Source organism: Rattus rattus, chromosome X (assembly GCF_011064425.1).
Source record: "Rattus rattus isolate New Zealand chromosome X, Rrattus_CSIRO_v1, whole genome shotgun sequence".
NCBI lineage: Eukaryota > Metazoa > Chordata > Mammalia > Rodentia > Muridae > Rattus > Rattus rattus.
This window is the reverse complement of record NC_046172.1, coordinates 108,587,729-108,605,480: the sequence shown is the minus strand read 5'-3', so window position 1 is coordinate 108,605,480 and position 17,752 is coordinate 108,587,729. Positions and strand designations below refer to the sequence as shown.

The window sequence follows — 17,752 nt, the reverse complement described above, 5'->3', positions numbered from 1 at the left end:
TACATGATCAAAGCCTATGAATGATATAATATGGTCAAGTGTTGAAAATATAAATCAAAGAAGTGTTATTAAAATTGTAAGACAAACTCTCAACTCATCTATAAAGGCAAATAACATTAGAAAATGGTTGTCCATATTAAAAGCCATATACAGCAAACCAGTAGCTAACATTAAACTAAATGGAGAGAAACTTGAAGCAATCCCACTAAAATCAGGGACTAAACAAGGCTGCCCACTCTCTCCCTACTTATTCAATATAATTCTTGAAGTTCTAGCCAGAGCAATCAGACAAAAAAAGGAGATCAAGGGGATACAGATTGGAAAAGAAGAAGTCAAAATATTACTATTTGCAGATGATATGACAGTATATTTAAGTGATCCCAAAAGTTCCACCAGAGAACTACTAAACCTGATAAACAGCTTCAGCAAAGTGGCTGGGTATAAAATTAACTCAAATAAATCAGTAGCCTTCCTTTACACAAAAGAGAAACAAGCAGAGAAAGAAATGGCTATTAGCCCAAATGCTTGAATTACCCTAGATGTACAGAACACGTGAAACTCAAGAAGGATGACTAAAATGTGAAAGCTTCACTCCTTCTTTAAAAGGTGAACAAGAATACCCTTGGCAGGGAATAGGGAGGCAAAGATTAGACAAAGGCAGAAGGAACACACATTGAGAGCCTGCCCCCACATGTGGTCCATACATATACAGCCACCAAACTAGATAATATGGATGAAGCAAAGAAGTTCAGGCCGACAGGAACCGGATGTAGATCTCTCCTGAGAGACACACCCAGAATACAGTAAATACATAGGTGAATGCCAGCAGCAAACCACTGAACTGAGAACAGGACAACCGTTGAAGCAATCAGAGAAAGGACTGGAAGAGCTTGAAGGGGCTTGAGACCCCATATGTACAACAATGCCAAGCAACCAGAACTTCCAGGGACTAAGCCACTACCCAAAGACTATACATGGACTGGCCCTGGGCTCCAACCTCATAGGTAGCAATGAACAGCCTAGTAAGAGCACCAGTAGAACAGGAATCCCTTGGTCCTGCCAAGACTGAACACCTAGTGAATGTGATTGTTGTGGGGAGGGTGGTAATGGGGGGAGGATGGGGAGGGGAACACCCATATAGAAACGGGGGGCAGGGGTTAGAGGGATGTTGGCCCAGAAATCTGGAAGGGGAACAACAATCGAAATGTAAATAAGAAATACTCAAGTTAATAAAGATAAAAAAAATTAAGGTCAAATACCAGATATAATAAATACGGACTAATGCTAAAAAAAAAAAGAAAGAAATGTAAATAAGAATCTTATCTTAACAATTCTAATAGCCAAGTAAAAATGGAAGACAGCATCTGTAGACACAGTCTAGCAAATTTTTCCAATAGAATTTCATTAATAAATTATTTATGCATTTAAATCCTATCTTATATACTTGTACTTTGTAGATTCTTGTGTTTATTCTTTTTTTTTTTTTTTAAACATATCCTAGAGATCATAGAAGCTTGAATCCTGTGTGTGTGTGTGTGTGTGTGTGTGTATGTGTGTGTGTGTGTTATCTTGTTATTGTTGCCTTCCATCGAATATGTTTTTTTTCTCTTTGTTTTAGTATCTTTCCTGATGCATTTGTATGTAGGTAGGGCTGTATTTGGCTTAAATTTTCTCCATATTTGAGTGTCTTAATCATTGCACTTTTTAAGTATACTATCATTATCTATTTGAGTTTCTGAAACACTTATACTAATACTTCTAATACTTTCTTTGAAATAATCAGTATTGTCTTACTCTGATTTTATTTAGGTTTTGGGGAGGATAATTCTGGTAGGTCTACATTACTATCATAGCTTTTCCATGTCTAAAAGTCACATGTTCCCTCAGATTTCCAGGACAATTTTGTTATAACTGAATTGAACAAAGATTAATAAAGGAGACATCAAACTGTTTACCCACCGCATAATACATCATTTCAGGCAGTGCAGTCTCAGTTAAAAATATAAACATAGTGTGAAGTCCTGTTTTTTCCCATGAGATTTTTTTCTTGCTTGCTTTATTTTGGGAAAGTTATTTATCATATCTTAGAATAAATCTCCTAATGATTGATATATATACATATATATAATATAATTTAATGATCTTAGAGATTAAATTAGGTGTCATATATGAATTTGTCACAATTCTAAAAACAATGAATAAATAAAAATGTTATGATCATCTGTCCACATGATTATTCTATGAATTATTATCTTGTAATAAATTCATCCTATTCAATGGATATGTAATGAAACCTTTTAACTAATACTAATGTGTTTTTCTTCTTTCTTTTAGTTCGAACTTTAAAACAGAGATCTCTTTTGAGTTTTTTGATATTTTATATATAATCTTTACAAGTTACCTTATTCATAATTATCATTAAAATGTTAACATTTCTGGAAAACATACCTTACAACTAAAAGTTAATTAACATTGGGATTGGCGCGACAGTAAAGTTTATAAATTGATTATCTTGTGAGAAGAGAGATCTAAGTTTCACATCCCAAACTCAAATAATAATGCTGGCTATGGGTGTTGTGTATTCGTAGTCACAGCACTAGTGGGAAAATGCCTGCAGCATGAACCTCCAGTAATCGCATAATTCTGAGGTTTGGGTAAGTGAGAGATGCTATCTCTAAAGAGTTAGATAGGATTCCCAAGGATGATATCTGACCCTCTCTACTAGCCTCCATATTCACACATATAAATGTTTACTTAAAGGATTGCTTAATGTCAGTGACATGATACAAACAGGAAAAAAATGCCATACATGCTTGATAATAGTCTCTGACCACCAGAACCCACAAAAGGGTAAATATTGTTTAATAATGGAATGCCTAATGTTCAGATAAGAGAATTGTCAGAAAATTCGTGGGCTAGCTCAACTGCAATATACAAAATAGCTGAAACATTAAAAAGAGACTGCATCATGAATGTGAAAGAAAAGGCTCTAATTGTCTTCTAATATTCACCCCTCCAGTGTCTCTGTCTGTCTCTGTCTCTGTCCGTCTCTCTCTGTCTGTCTGTCTCTGTCTGTCTCTGTCTGTCTGTCTCTCTCTCTCTCTCTCACACACACACCACACACACACACACACACACCCACACACACACACACACACACACACATATAACTTCTGTTACCCTCAATTTTAAGACTAAATAGGGCTGTGGAAATGGCTCAAAGGTCTCTTGTTCCCAGAGTTCAGTTCCCAGTAACCATATTGAATATTACAACTATTTTTATCTCTGGTTCCAGGGGATAAAATGAACTCTTCTGACTTTTGTAGTTGCTGTATATGTACCCATCATCTTTACATATGTGAAGGCAAATGATTCATACACATAAAAGAAAGATAAATTAATCTTTACATATAAGGCTGTTAATGTACTCTTAAACCTCTCTCTCTATAGAACTCTCACCCTGAACTGTATTGAGCACACACATACCCCCTGATAGCAGGATATATTTAGCTATGCATTTTTATAGGGAAGCTTTTTCTATAACATTATATATGAAAGTTAGAAAACAAAAATATTTACCTAATTTATATGCATTGATAGTGTAAATACTTTAAAGGCTATTTTCATGTAGTCTCAACTAAAATTTTACTGCATTTTCAGTTATGATGATTTTTGCACAATGGTTGAAAAATATTACAGCTTACTTAATTACTCAAGTGAAAGCTTAGTCATATATTCCTTTCTGTATGAGTGGTTATAAAATCCTAAGTTTATAAAAAAAAAACAATTTCTCTCTCAGTGAGTAGAGATTTTGTGTATCTGAATGAGCTCAAAATGTAAAATATTCCCACAGGTCTTCCTAAATGAACAACCTAGGAGTTACAATTCTGTCATTACAAGCTGCATCTGTTTAAGCCTTTTTATTGTTACCAAGATTTAGACATCAGCTACCTCCAGATTCTTTTGAAAGATTGCATCTAGTCAATATTTTTCGGAGAAAAAAAATCAGTCTACTACCAGACAATGACCTGACACTCCCACGTCCCTGATCTTCCACTGAAAAACTGAGAGGCTTTGGAGCAAAACAGTGAGAATCATTGTCATATAACTTGTGTGTGTGTGGGGTGTGTTTGTGTGTGTGTGTGTGTGTGTGTGTGTGTGTGTGTGTGTGTGTATGTAAAACACATAAAGAAAAGGAGGAGCAGGCGTTCCTACTTTTATTTAGCAGTTTGTTTCAATTACCATACTGTTTATTCATGTTCCAACTATACTAGCATTTATGTAACTTACTTATATAGAAGATAAGTTAGGTAATACATTTTGACATTCACGCACAAACATAAAGGTTATGGAGTAACATTTCTTCACTGAGATAAGATTTCATTGTGGATGTCTGTTATGGAGGTGGCATTTCAATGATATTATTCTTACTGTTTCTAAAAGCCAAGTTAAAGATAATGACAAATTTTGAGGTATGCATGCATGTTTTTGTGTCCATATATGTAGTGGAAGAGATGGACACCTTGTGTCTTACTCAGTTGTTTTCTCCTTAATTTTAAAATTAGTTTGAATAAACCAGACAGCACTGTCTCTGCCTCTTAATTTGTGAGGATACAGTCACTACATCATTCTCAGTGACTAGAGATTTTGTGCATGCGCGCACACACACAGGTATACACGTGCACACACATATTCCAAATATATATTATATTATATTATATTATATTATATTATATATATATTATATTATATTATATATATCTTACATGTGCATGTGTTATAAAAACCAAAGTGGAAATTGGCTTCCCTTGACATTAACTTAAACAGTGGTTGTGAGCAAACAGATGTAGATGCATAGTGGGCATCCCATTCCTAGAACTAGAATTTTTGTTTAAAAATCCAAGATTTCAAAAACAATGTTAAACATCTTATGGAGAATAATAATTACAGTGACCAGATCCACATTAAACAATAGTCGATTGCTCACCATACAGTAAGACCATATTGCTAAAGATACCCATCACCTACATTGGAAATAAAACATAGGGAAACCAACCTGGAAATTAGCTGGCTCAATACAAGTGTGAGAAAGTAAAATGCTGGCTACCATGGGACACTGGCTACTAGGGGACAAAGGTCAGTAACAAAACAGGTATTCATGCTTGTAGAACAAACACTTCTCCAACAGATATCTTCCCAAACTTACTTATTATTCATGTAAACTTACACTGAATGTGGGGAAATCTTACGGTGGACTAGGATCCTGGACTGAAGAGAAAATAAGGAGAAGCCAGCTGAGCACCAATATTCTAACAGAAATATAGAAGCATATAATTATGGGATTTACATTTTTCAAGTTGATGAATTTAAAAATAACTTTTTTGTTTGCAAAATGTCTGTTTAAATTATTGATTGATTGATTGATTGATTGATTGATTTTATGTATGACAGTTTGTCCCAGAGGATATGGAACTCACTCTATAGAACATGGTAGCACCAAACTTGAATGAATTCCCTGCCTATGCCTCTGAACTGCTGAAATTCCAGCACCATGGCTGTCTTCAATTATTATGTCTTTTATATCTTTATTTTCCTTTTCTGGATATACATTTCAGAGCTACATTATGAAAGTATATACATTTTTCTAATTTTAAAAATGTTCTCTAATGATATATATTTTCATTTATAGCATAAAATTAATTGATTCTTTTACACATATTTCTTTACTTTATAATTGGTTATGAATGTCCTGAAATGCAATGTTAGTGAGTTATTTTGTGTTTCTTTCCCAAATCTTGCATCTTTGAAATAAAATCCTATTTCCATATAGTATAACATGGTCTTTTAAAAATATTCTTACTATATTATTTATGTTTATCAGTGTTTGTAAGTATTTTGTATGCAATGTGCGGAAGAGAATATTGCATCCCTTGGAACTAAAGTTTCAGAGGATTGTAAGCTGCCATGTGGGCACTGAACATGGAAACTAGGTCCTCTGGAAGAATCATTAGTGCTTTTAAGCACTAAGTAATTTCTGCAATCATATATGTCATTATTGTTGTCCTAATATATTTTAGTCTTCTAACAAAATTAATTTGTCTGTTAGTAACAGTAAGAACAGTTTTATATTTTGTCACAGATTTTAATTTAAGGAATGTGTTTTTCCTAATAATGGTTGTTACTGGCTGTTGAACTTTTTATTCATTGTATGTATTATCTTGTTTGTTTCCTCATTAAAACATACACACATACACACAAAACAAAATGTTTGTTTCCTCATTAAAATACACACATACACACAAAACAAAATAAAACAAAACACTAAAAGTATCAAGTCAGCAGAAAAGTAAATTGATTTCTAAATTCTACATTTTGTGTTAGGCCTTATGCAAAATTATAATTCTTTATTCTATCGTTGTGAATGTTTGTGAGTCTCACTGTTTAATTGGGTATATTTTTTTCTGTGTGCGTTAGCAGCTTTCCTCTTCAATGACCTATGCCTGTTATCACAAATGCATTTGCTAATAGTGTATAGTAAATATAGTAATCATGATTTATTAATAACATCAATTTCATGTACAACAAATTTAATTTTGTTCAAAAATTTTATTTTGATGCATTGATTGATTAAAATTAATCTTGTTTTTCTTTGTAACAAATGCTTATGTTAAATGATCCTTAGTAAAATGTCTACAAGTATGTCATAATATAGTATCAAACAAATGGCACTTTAAGACTCTGACCCCATTGTTTTTGCTCAATTTAAACTAAATAGTACTTCATCAAAAGAATACCTTTTGCTTCAAAGTTGGTTGAATAAAATATTGTCCTTGAGTTTAAGAAGTCTTACCTAATTGGCATTTCAGATGAACTCAGCTTTCCTAATGTTTAAATAAAGTTTATTTTTTCTCATTTGAGTGCTAGCATGAGCAAATGATTGTTTAAATCACAGAATCATAGGCAATTTATTAGTGAAAAAATGTTCTTTTAAACTTCAATTCATTCTTTCACACAAACACACAATCTAGGTAAATTCAAACTTTCTTGCAATTCAAGTAACTTCTACAACGGAGCAATAAGCCTCTTAACAAGATTGAATTTGCTATTGTGCATGTTACAAGCTGAACAAACAGAGATTGTGGAAGGCTCTGTTCATTCATGTGCCACCTTTAAAAAAACAAATACCAGTTTAATATAAATGGAAATGAGGGCAACATTAGTGTGAACACAAATCTTGATTCATTGTAACCTAATAATAAAAGCCATACATTTTTTTTGAAGTTGGATAAATGGATAACGTCATACATTTTAGAATCTGAATCATCACTGTTTTATTCAGATTTTCTTCTCTGCTGAATTTCGCATTGCAGGCTGAAATTATGATAAACTCTAACTCTGGTTCTATTTAATGCTGATGTGCACAAGTAAGATCTAATCATTACAATTTTGCAAAAAATAATCCTGTTTACATAATAAAACCTGAAGGCCTGTTTTGTAAAATTGCGACTCTCTAACTTTTATATGAATCACAGATTATAGCTGTACCAAAAAAATTTTCCCTGATTCAAATGTGTGATCATAGAAACATTGTTTGGGAGCTAGTTTTGTGAGCACACAGGATTGAAAAAGTTTAGTTTATATTGGAACAATAATGAATGGAAAATGCACGAACATGGTTTGTAGTTTCTTTCTAACTCCCAAAGGACAGACTTACTTCCACTTTCTACTTTTCAAACAATTTCATAGAAAGAAAATTCAAATAAATTCTCTAAATTCTAATAGTATAGATTTCATCCCAAAATATGCTGTCTGTAAGTTAGTTGGTCAGTCAGCCTTTTGTCCCAGGTTTCTTTGAAACAACATTTTTCTTTATTTTCAACTCATAAATTATATTATGCTGTAACTTAGTAATTATACAAAAACTTGAAAAATAAATGTTGCCTGAAGAGAAAGGGTCTTGTATTTACAATTGGTGATAATATAAATAGTACACACATTGTTAATATAAGCAATGTGGCAGGTACATTCTAATAAAATGACACAGTTATAAAACTTCTTGACACATAGTCAAAGGAGATGAACTGAATGCTGGAGATATGGAGCAATGGATTTGGTGGCAATTTCCACAAAAAGGATCAACCATCATATCCTGTTCCCTGAAACATTATTTTCCATGACTAAAAACTATGGAATTAACTCAGTTGTATATCCAGTGATGAGACCGTAAATAAAATGCTTTTTATATGCAAACTGGAATACTAGTTAGACATATAAGGTGTGTAAGTTCCATCACATGTAATAATATTTATGGAATTGCAGGTTCATTTGCAAGCCAAATTGAGAACTTGAGAAATCACTGATGTTATTATTACTATAACTTATTCAAAAGTGTTGCCAAATTCTATCTTGGTTTCTTCTTTTCTACATATACATTCAGTAAGTAATTGGGTTTGAAGATGGACATCCCAGATCTCATGTTTGCCTTTACATTGTTTTGTTTCTTACCTCTACAAGCATGACTTACAGCCTAAGGGAAGTTTATCAAACATAATGGACATTATACTACGATACCCTAGGGAAACATTTAATGGTTCATTGAAATGCTGTTATCAAAGTAGAATTTATTTCTGTATATGTAGTAAAGTAAAAGAAATGTAAGTGGAATGTGAACAATGCTCAAAGTATAGATATGTCTATGAATACATTTGGAAAAGTTCACTTCCACATTCCACTGTAATTGGGTTGGACCATAATTGAATACTAAGTTTTATACCAAATTGTGTGTTTAGCAATTATATTATTATCTGTGTATATTGATAAATTCTAATACTATCTCTCTTAAAAGTTTTGAAATAAGTTGTGAATGCTTATCAAAATCTTAGCCTATTCTTTTGAAATAAATTACATATAACCACAGAAGTGATGAATAGGGAAAATATATTTTCAATATTTGTGTGAAGAATCTCAGTTTGTCTTTAGTATTCATAACTTCATTATAATTCTACCAGCAAATTAATTTATAAAATATTTAGAGTTCTAAGTTTATAAAGTGAAGCTCAGAAAATTCACTAACTGACATTATTTTCTACGACATGTTATGTTTGTTTAATAAGAAAGCATTTTCTACACATACTGATGAACATTCAAAACTTATTAATAATGTAGTAGTTATGTGATGTTTGCTTTTTCAGTTGAGGATTCTCAAAATGCTTGAAAGGAAATTAATTTTCCAAAATAAACTATTCTGGAAATATTTATTATTGAAAAACATGTTTCTTTTTTAATTTTAAGACTTTTATACTTTCCATTTTCTATCTTAATATTTCTGCCATGGCCTGATTAGCTATCATCAGATATTAATCCAAGGATTTAAAAATTTTAAGTTATTTATTTACCAAGTAGTATTTGAAAAGTTTTGCTTGTAATATTAGCCAAAACTTTTGAACCTCACTGCTATTTGTCTGTTTTGGTAAGTATATTTTCTGTTTGGATGAGAATGTGGTAGCAGCAAACCATAGAACCTCTAACTCTACCCAACTACATGACCCTGTGCCCTTTCTTTTGCTCCCTTTAGAAAACAAACAGGCAAACAAAAATAAAAAATAAAAAGCAAAAAAATTAAAAAAACAAACTCACCATACTTCATAAAAATCACCAGATGGGAAACCATAATATATAAACAAAAGACCAGTAAGATAAAATATGCCCTAACAAAACGATGTGAGACAAAAATATATATGTCTATACAAAATGCCACTTAATTCGTCTGTGTTGCACACCCACTGCTGTGTATGGGGCCTACCCTTAAATGTGGTTAGAATTTCCCATAAGACTCCATTGGAAAGAATTAATTTTTTCTTTGCAAGTGATGATAAGTGCAGAAAGCTTCTTGCTTAGGGCTCAGTACTACTTTCCATGTCCCAGTCCTAGCTCTGACATCCCATCTGGTTCAAAGTTGTGCTGATCCTATGGATGTTGCCACATCTGAGAGTTCAAATGTGCATCAGTCCTGTTTGGTCTGGATCATGTTCCTTAGGTGAATTGAATATTTCTTTTTCCTTTTTCTATGCAATATGATTTTATTAGCTTGGAAACAGCCAGAAACAAAAGATAGTTAAAAGTGGCCATAGTAGTCATGAATACTTTCAGCTGGACCTAAATTACTAAACACATAGGATCCCAGTAAGGCAGGTGAGACCCAGTGTTGCATGTGTGGGGGCTCTCATGAGGGTGGAATCTTGGTAGCACTGGAAATCTTCTTCCCAGTTGTAAGGTTGTTCCAGAATAGGTTACAGGAAGATCAGGCTGCCTGTGTTATCACTGCTCATTCTGTAGGCCCTCTGTGGTGGAAACTGACCCAGAACCTTATCTCTGGTTAACCTCACTGATATACACCTACTGTCCATTCACTGGCACTTCCCTCAGGGACACCTTATCGTCTCCACATGACACAGCCAAGATGTTTGCTGTGATGGACCAGCTCATGTGCCACACAAAGTCATTGAACTTATTTAGGAGTTTCGGTAACCATATATTGCCCTAGACATCATGGCAGGTCCAAATAAACATTCAAGCATCCTGAGATCAGCAGGCAATGGTGCTAGTAGGCAAGCCAATGGAAGGGGCCAAGGCAAAGCCTCGAACCCAGTCGCTGTGTGCCTCTAGTTTTTGCACCTCTTTTAGATGACCTTTTCCCTCCCCAGCTTGAGGTTGTCACAGCCACCTGATACAAACTTCTTGATGTAATTGGGTGTCTGCCCTGATGTTTGATCTATACAGCTTCCAGGCATAACAGTCAGGGCCGAACTGACAGCATTACAGCCAATCCTGTGAGTGTTGTTAATCTTCATTTCCCACGGACCTTCCACTGAAAAGGTCGGCAGTGAGACTGCCACATCTGAATTTCCACAGGCCAGGATAAGGCCATAGTCATGAGGGGCACAACAAGCAGAATACACTTCAGAGTCATGTCCCAAGCGTTCATGGGTCTTTTCCCAAGTGCTGTTTTTCTTTTTCCAAATAATGATTTTCTGGTCATAGGAACCGGAAGTCAGAATATCGTCATACATGGGGTTGGCCCAGGCTACTTGCCACACTGGCCCCTCATGTCCTCTGAGGTCTGCGATGATGATCTGTCCTCCATTTCGCACATCAAAAAATTTAACAGACCTATTCGAGGAGCAGGTTGCTAGGCGGGTGCCATAATAATCCATCTGTGCATCATGAATCGGGCCCTCGTGAGAGGTGTCCATGGTGTTAATTACTGACACCCTGGTTGCAGCAGCGGCAACTCACTGCCTGGGATTTGGCAGCTCAGAGCGCTTCACTCTGAATATTATTTTTATAAAAATCTCAAAAAAAAGCCATTGAAGAAATGTTTAAGGAAATTAGGTCAGATATTATTCATTGCTCTAAATTTGCTTGCTTAAGAGCTACAATAAAACAATTAGAATTAATTAAAATTTTGTTTCATCGATTAGGCTGTTTAAACAATCATGTGATAATCACAGCTCGTGCCTCTGAGAAGCTCAAGCCTTTATGATACGACTTGACAATTTCCCAGAATTAATGTAGTGATGCTACAATATACATTTCCTAATGGGAATTTCTAACTGGCAGGTTCCCAATTTGCTCTAGGACTAAAATAATGGTACATTCCTATGTGCATTATTAGCTTAGGCAATTCTGAGTACTGCCAGGCACTATGACAACTTGTTTTTATCAAGTTAAGAGAAATGTCCATGTACCAATGCATTTGAACTTCATTAATATAGGTTGGCTAACATAAAGACTTTTAAATTAAAATAAACCAATATGCACAGAGGGAAATATGAAATCATACTAGAGAATAAACATTATCCACTAAAGATTGTTACTCATTTTCTCTAAGATTCTACTGTTTAAAGTGTTAATTCACAAATATGTAGTAGTAGAACAAGAAAATGTAATATCTGATGACATTTGTTCTCGTTTTATAGTTCCAATTAAAACAATTTGTAAACTTAATAGTTTCTGTATTTATCCATAACATTTTTCTAAATTAAAAAAACCACAAGGGTAATCATTGAATTTCAGATAAGAATCAATTATAGAACCTCATTAAAATCTACTCTAATAAACAATGCCTAAACTTGATATGAAGAAGTTTGCATCATAATGGTAATTAAAGGCATCTGCTAAGGTTTCAGGAACTCCTTGTTCCATATGGAAGTTTTCCTCCGTGTACTACACTTCTTTCTAATATCAGCCAGAGACTTCTTCTATTAGAACTTAAGTGGTTATCATCCTGGTGGGTTTTGCTAACCCTTCAGTTCAGTATCCACAAATTGTAAGTAAAGGTAGAGTCTCGAAAGTGATATAAATATATTAAAAGAACAGAGCGTGTTGGATCCACAAACACTGATATTCAGGATTAATGTGATTATGGCAAAGAGTGCATATTCTTAACCATTCAAAAGAAATAGTATTTTGGTTCATGCAGAGAGCCTTTTATATGAGCACAATGTTTTATAAGTATTTATATAATATACAATTGAAATCATCTACTTAACATTTTATGTTGTCTTATCATATGTTGACATTAAAATGTTTTTGTATGGTGACATGCCATGGCACAAAAATTTATAAAATAACTTCATTATGTACATGAATAAATTATTTCCAGTTCTTCTACATAAAGGAATTAAATTGAATTTTACATCCACTTTAAAATTATTCTCTTCATAGAAATACCATCAGTGGAGTTTCTGTGTCAAAAGATATATCCAGTTTGTGCCATAGAGTTCTCATTGAAATTATACATACTTAAAGTTTATGCTGATTTGGTAAACCATTAAAGCTGAAATACTTGAGTACTTAAACTTTCATAACTAAAGTTACTTCAGTTTGAATGCATTTCTTAAATTTCTCAATGTATTCAATCACTGATGGTTATTTGTGGAAGTATCTATTCAAATTGCCCATTTTTCTATGAAGATAATATTGCCAGTATATTTTGGAGCTTTTTAAATATACCATATGTGCAAATAATGTGTTATTAGCAGTGTACATATTATTCCTGGTTTACAGTTTATATTAGTTCTGTTTGGTTATTATTTTACTTTAAAACTTTATACTCTAACATAACCAACATAAACATGACCAATATTTTGACCTACTTCATGTTTGGCTTTATCATTTCATAAATGATTTCTCACCCATTTATGTTACTTTATTTATCTTATATAGTTAGCTTATGAAACTTCCTACTAGGAACATAAAAATCACAAGAGATGAAAAACTTAAAAACTTAAAATTGTGTAGCTTCCTTGACAAATTCATATTCTTTTACAAAATGTGTCATGTTTTAGATGATAATGTAAATGGTCCAATATTCCTTGTTTTGAAACATAGCACATCATTCTGAGGCCAAAAAACTTTGGAAATAAAAAATCTGTCGTATTAAAGAAACTCAATAAATATTTGTTCCTTTTGTATGAGTTGATACATCACTATACCATGAAATTATAACTATTTTAGGCTTTATATTTTACATTATTTTCTGGGCATGCACTAGTCAAAGTAGACAATTCTGAACTCTCCTAGATTATGCAAAATGTTTTTAAAAGAAGAAAACACTAAATTTCAAACAATTTTATATTTACAAATACTTTTCTTCTTTTTTCTTTTTATTATTAATTAATTTATTCATTGGCCTTACATCCTTTTTTTAAAAAGGTTTATTTATTTCATGTATATGAGTATACTGTCGCACCAAAAGAGAGAATTACAGATGGTTGTGAACCACCATGTGGTTGCTGGGAATTGAACTCAGAACCTCTGGAAGAGCAATCAGTGCTCTTAACCACTGAACCATCTCTCAGCCCCGACCTTACATCCTAATATCAACCAATATCTCCTCCCAGTACTCTCTCACACAGATCCTCCAAAGATACTGTCAACTTCTCAAGTATGACACATGTAGTTTCTCTTATTATTACCAACAAACATTAGGTAGCTCATTTATCACAAATAATGGACCAACATAAATATATTAATATGAATCACAATTTTTAATTTTTTTCTTTTCTTTCTTTTCTTTTCTTTCTTTCCTTCTTTCTATCTGTATTTAGTTAGTTAGTTATTTTATTTTTTTATCTTTATTTCCAAGCCAGTCTTTATCCCCCTTCCAGTCTCACCTCTGACTGTTTCACATCCCATAACTCCTCTCCACACCGTCTCCAAGAAGATTTTCTCACCCCTTACCCCATAAGAACTTTCCTCTCCCTAGGGACTCAAGTCTCTTGAGCATTAGGTGCATCTTCTCTCATTGAACACAGACCCAGAAGTCCTCTGCTGTATATGTGTTGGGGCCTCATATCAACTGATGTATGCTGCCTGGTTGGTGGCTCAGTGTTGGAGAGATCTGGGGGTCCAGATGAGTTGAGACTTCTGGTCTTCCTATAGGGTCACCTTCCTCCTCAGCTTCCTCCAACTTTTCCCTTATTCAACCACTGGGTCAGCAGCTTCTGTTGGATTATTCTGATTGGATTATTTCAGAAAGAAAGAATAAAATTTTTACTAGTTATCCTCAGCAGGGTATTCTATTCAAAACCACTAAAAATGTCCTTATGTTATGATTATGATCTTTCACCTATGTGTATTAAGAATATTATGGCTTCTCTTGTACTATCTCTTTTTACTTTATAAATAACTTCCTTAGAATTTCCATTTTCTTCATAATATGAACCCATAATGTCAAGAGCCTTGAGAAGTTAGTCAGAAAGTCTTTGAAATTTACAGCAATAGTAAGTAAGTTTAGAAAACATTTTTTAAATTTCTCCAGGTGAAATTATGTTTTTGTTTGTTCTTCACTTTCCCCTTTTTAAATTTCTTCTTCTCTCATGTATTACATCCCATGTGAAGTTTCCCTCCTTCCCCTCTCCCCAGTCTTTCTCAAACCAGATCCCATTTCCCCAGATCCACTCCCCTTTACCTCACCTCAGAAAAGAGCAGGCCTTCCAGGGATGTTAACCAAATACAGCATAAGGTATAAATAAAACTCCGGATTTGATGACTGGTACTACAAAAATGAAATAAATAAATCATCTCAAATAACAAATTATTAATGAAGGAAAATTTAACCCCCTATTTTTAAATGTTATAAATATATTTTACTAGAATAATTCTTTTTAAATGAGCAATTAATTAGATATTATGAATTTTCTGGAGATTTCAGCATGGTGTAAAACCAATGTCACAAAACTGCAATCTAAAGACAAATTACCCAATATAAAATGTTGGGACATACCATTAATTATTTGAAAAATACTATGGCAAAACATTTGAAAATTATTTACTTATTGCTCTCTTAATTTTCATCACATGCTCTCACTAGAAACAGCAAAATATCAAAAACACATGAAAGACCAGACACATATTCTAACACCAAGGCAAACCAGTAGAAGGAAAGGGCTCCAAAAGCAGGCAAAAGAGTCAGAGACAGCATCCGATCCAACTGTTAGGATTCGCACAAGAATACCAAGCTGCACAAGCATAATACATATACACAGGACGTATGTCAGACACATACAGGTTCCCTGGTCTTTGTTAATCCAACTGAATCTTGTTCAGTTGATTCTGTCGGCCATGAGCTTGTGGTGTTCTTGATTCCTCTGGTACCTTCAATAATTCCTCCCTCACGGGACTTCCCATTTTCTGCCTATTGTTTGGCTGTGGGGCTCTTATTAGTTTCTGAAGGATCTCTCGTCACTCTAATGATGATTATGCTAGGCTCTATGCAGGCATGAGAAACCTTATGATGAAAGTAGGTGTCGCAATTCCTCCACTTAAAGCCTTGGTGGTTCAGGACTCATAAGAATCTTCACTAATGTTGCCCTTGTAAATTCTATGGAGTTTCCACTGCACTAGATTTCTGTCTTGCTCCTGAAATGGCCCTCACATCCTGTCACCTCTCCCAGTATTCTCAACCTCCTTTCACCCTCACCTGATCACTCCTGTTCCCATCCCACTCTACTCATGAAGTCTACTTCCCAGGAAGATCTTGTGTCCTCCCTTAAACCCTCCTTGTTACTTAGGCTCTGTGTGTCTGGAGATTGTACCATGATTATCCCTTATTTTATATCTAATACCTACTGTATAAATGAGTGTATACAATGTTTGTCTTTCTGAGTTTGGGTTACCTCATTTGGGATTTTTTCTAATTTCAGCTGTTTGACAGCAAATTTAATGGCTTCCTTTTTTAACGGGGGAGTAATACTTCAATGGATAGTTGTACAATTTTTTTAAAAAATCTATTCTTCAGTTGGGGTACAACAAAGTCGTTATCAGTTTCTGGCTATTTTAAATAAAACTATTAATATAGCTGGAAAGTGCCCTTGTGGTAGAACTGATTGGCCTTTGGGTATATGCCCAGGAGTGGTATGGGAAGGTCTCAAATTTGATCAATTCTTAACTTCCTGTAAAACCTCCAAATTGTTTTCTGAAGTGACTATACAAGTTTGTAATCCCACCAGCAAAGAAGGAATGTTCCCTTTGTTCCACAACCTTGCCAGCATGACCTTGCTCTTGTGTTTCTGGTCTCAGTCAATTTGACAGGTGGAAAATGGAATTTCAAACTTGTTCTGATTACCATTCCCAGGTGGCTCAGTATGTTGAGCGTTTATGTGTTTCTCAACTGTATGAGATGTCTCTGTTGAGAATTCTAGGTTTAGTTTTATAACCAATTTTTTAAATTGGTATGTTTGGTTTTTTCACATCTAGTTTATTTAGTTCTTCATTTAAATATATATACATATATATGTGTATGTATTTATACATATATTTTATTTTTTATATTATCCTTCTGCTAGATCTGGATTTTGTGATGGTTTTTTCCATTCTCTATGCTTCCAGTTTGTCTAGTTTTTGTCTTAGAGAAATTTTCAGATTCATGATGTTCCATTTATTAATTGTTGATCTCACTCGACAGCATTCTATTCAGAAATTTGTTAGTTAAATGATTCTATTGATGCTGCAATGACTATTATTTACTAATAGATATTTCTTGTGATAAGTTTACTTAATATACTGTCATGAATGTACAAAAATATTAATTATTAAATGATTTGATGATAGAAAACTTATGAAAATATTTAGGTTATTTAATACATGTTGCATAATTTCCTTGAGCTTAATTATTTTCAAATTTCTTTCTAGAAATTTACCAATTTATTTTCTGTTTCTCCTTACTCTACCATAGAATATGAAATGTTGAAAAAAAATTTCCACAAGCTATTCATGGCATCATTCATTTGTAGTTAGAGATACTGAGGAGGCTAAAAAAGAGAAATCACATGGTCAAGGCATCAATAAGCAACTTTAGACATTTACAAATTAAACTGTATAAAGATGGCTGTAACTATACTTTAGTGGTAGCATGTTAGTCTAACATGTTTGACAACCTCTGTTCTATGCATAATATTTCTAAACATCGAAGAACAACACAATTTGCCTTACATAAATGAACTAAAGTGTGATTAAATTTTATATTTTGATTGATTGATTTATTATAATTTTAATAAAATGGTGTATTTCCAAATGGTTTCCATATTATTTATTCTGTTTTTTCTTATATGAACAAAATGACTAATGGAAACAACTTAAAGACAGAAATAGTTAGGCTCACAGTTTCAGAGAGCTGCAGTTAATCACAGCAAGGAAGAGTGATAGAGCTCATGGATATGGGAACTTGTAGCCTTTGCTCCTTACAATG

General features: G+C 33.6%; 1 pseudogene; it reads right to left on the bottom strand.

The window, feature by feature from the left end:
• Nucleotides 1–10,106: 10,106 nt before the first annotated feature.
• LOC116888292 lies at nucleotides 10,107–11,828 on the bottom strand (annotated as a pseudogene).
• Between the last annotated feature and the right edge of the window lie 5,924 nt (nucleotides 11,829–17,752).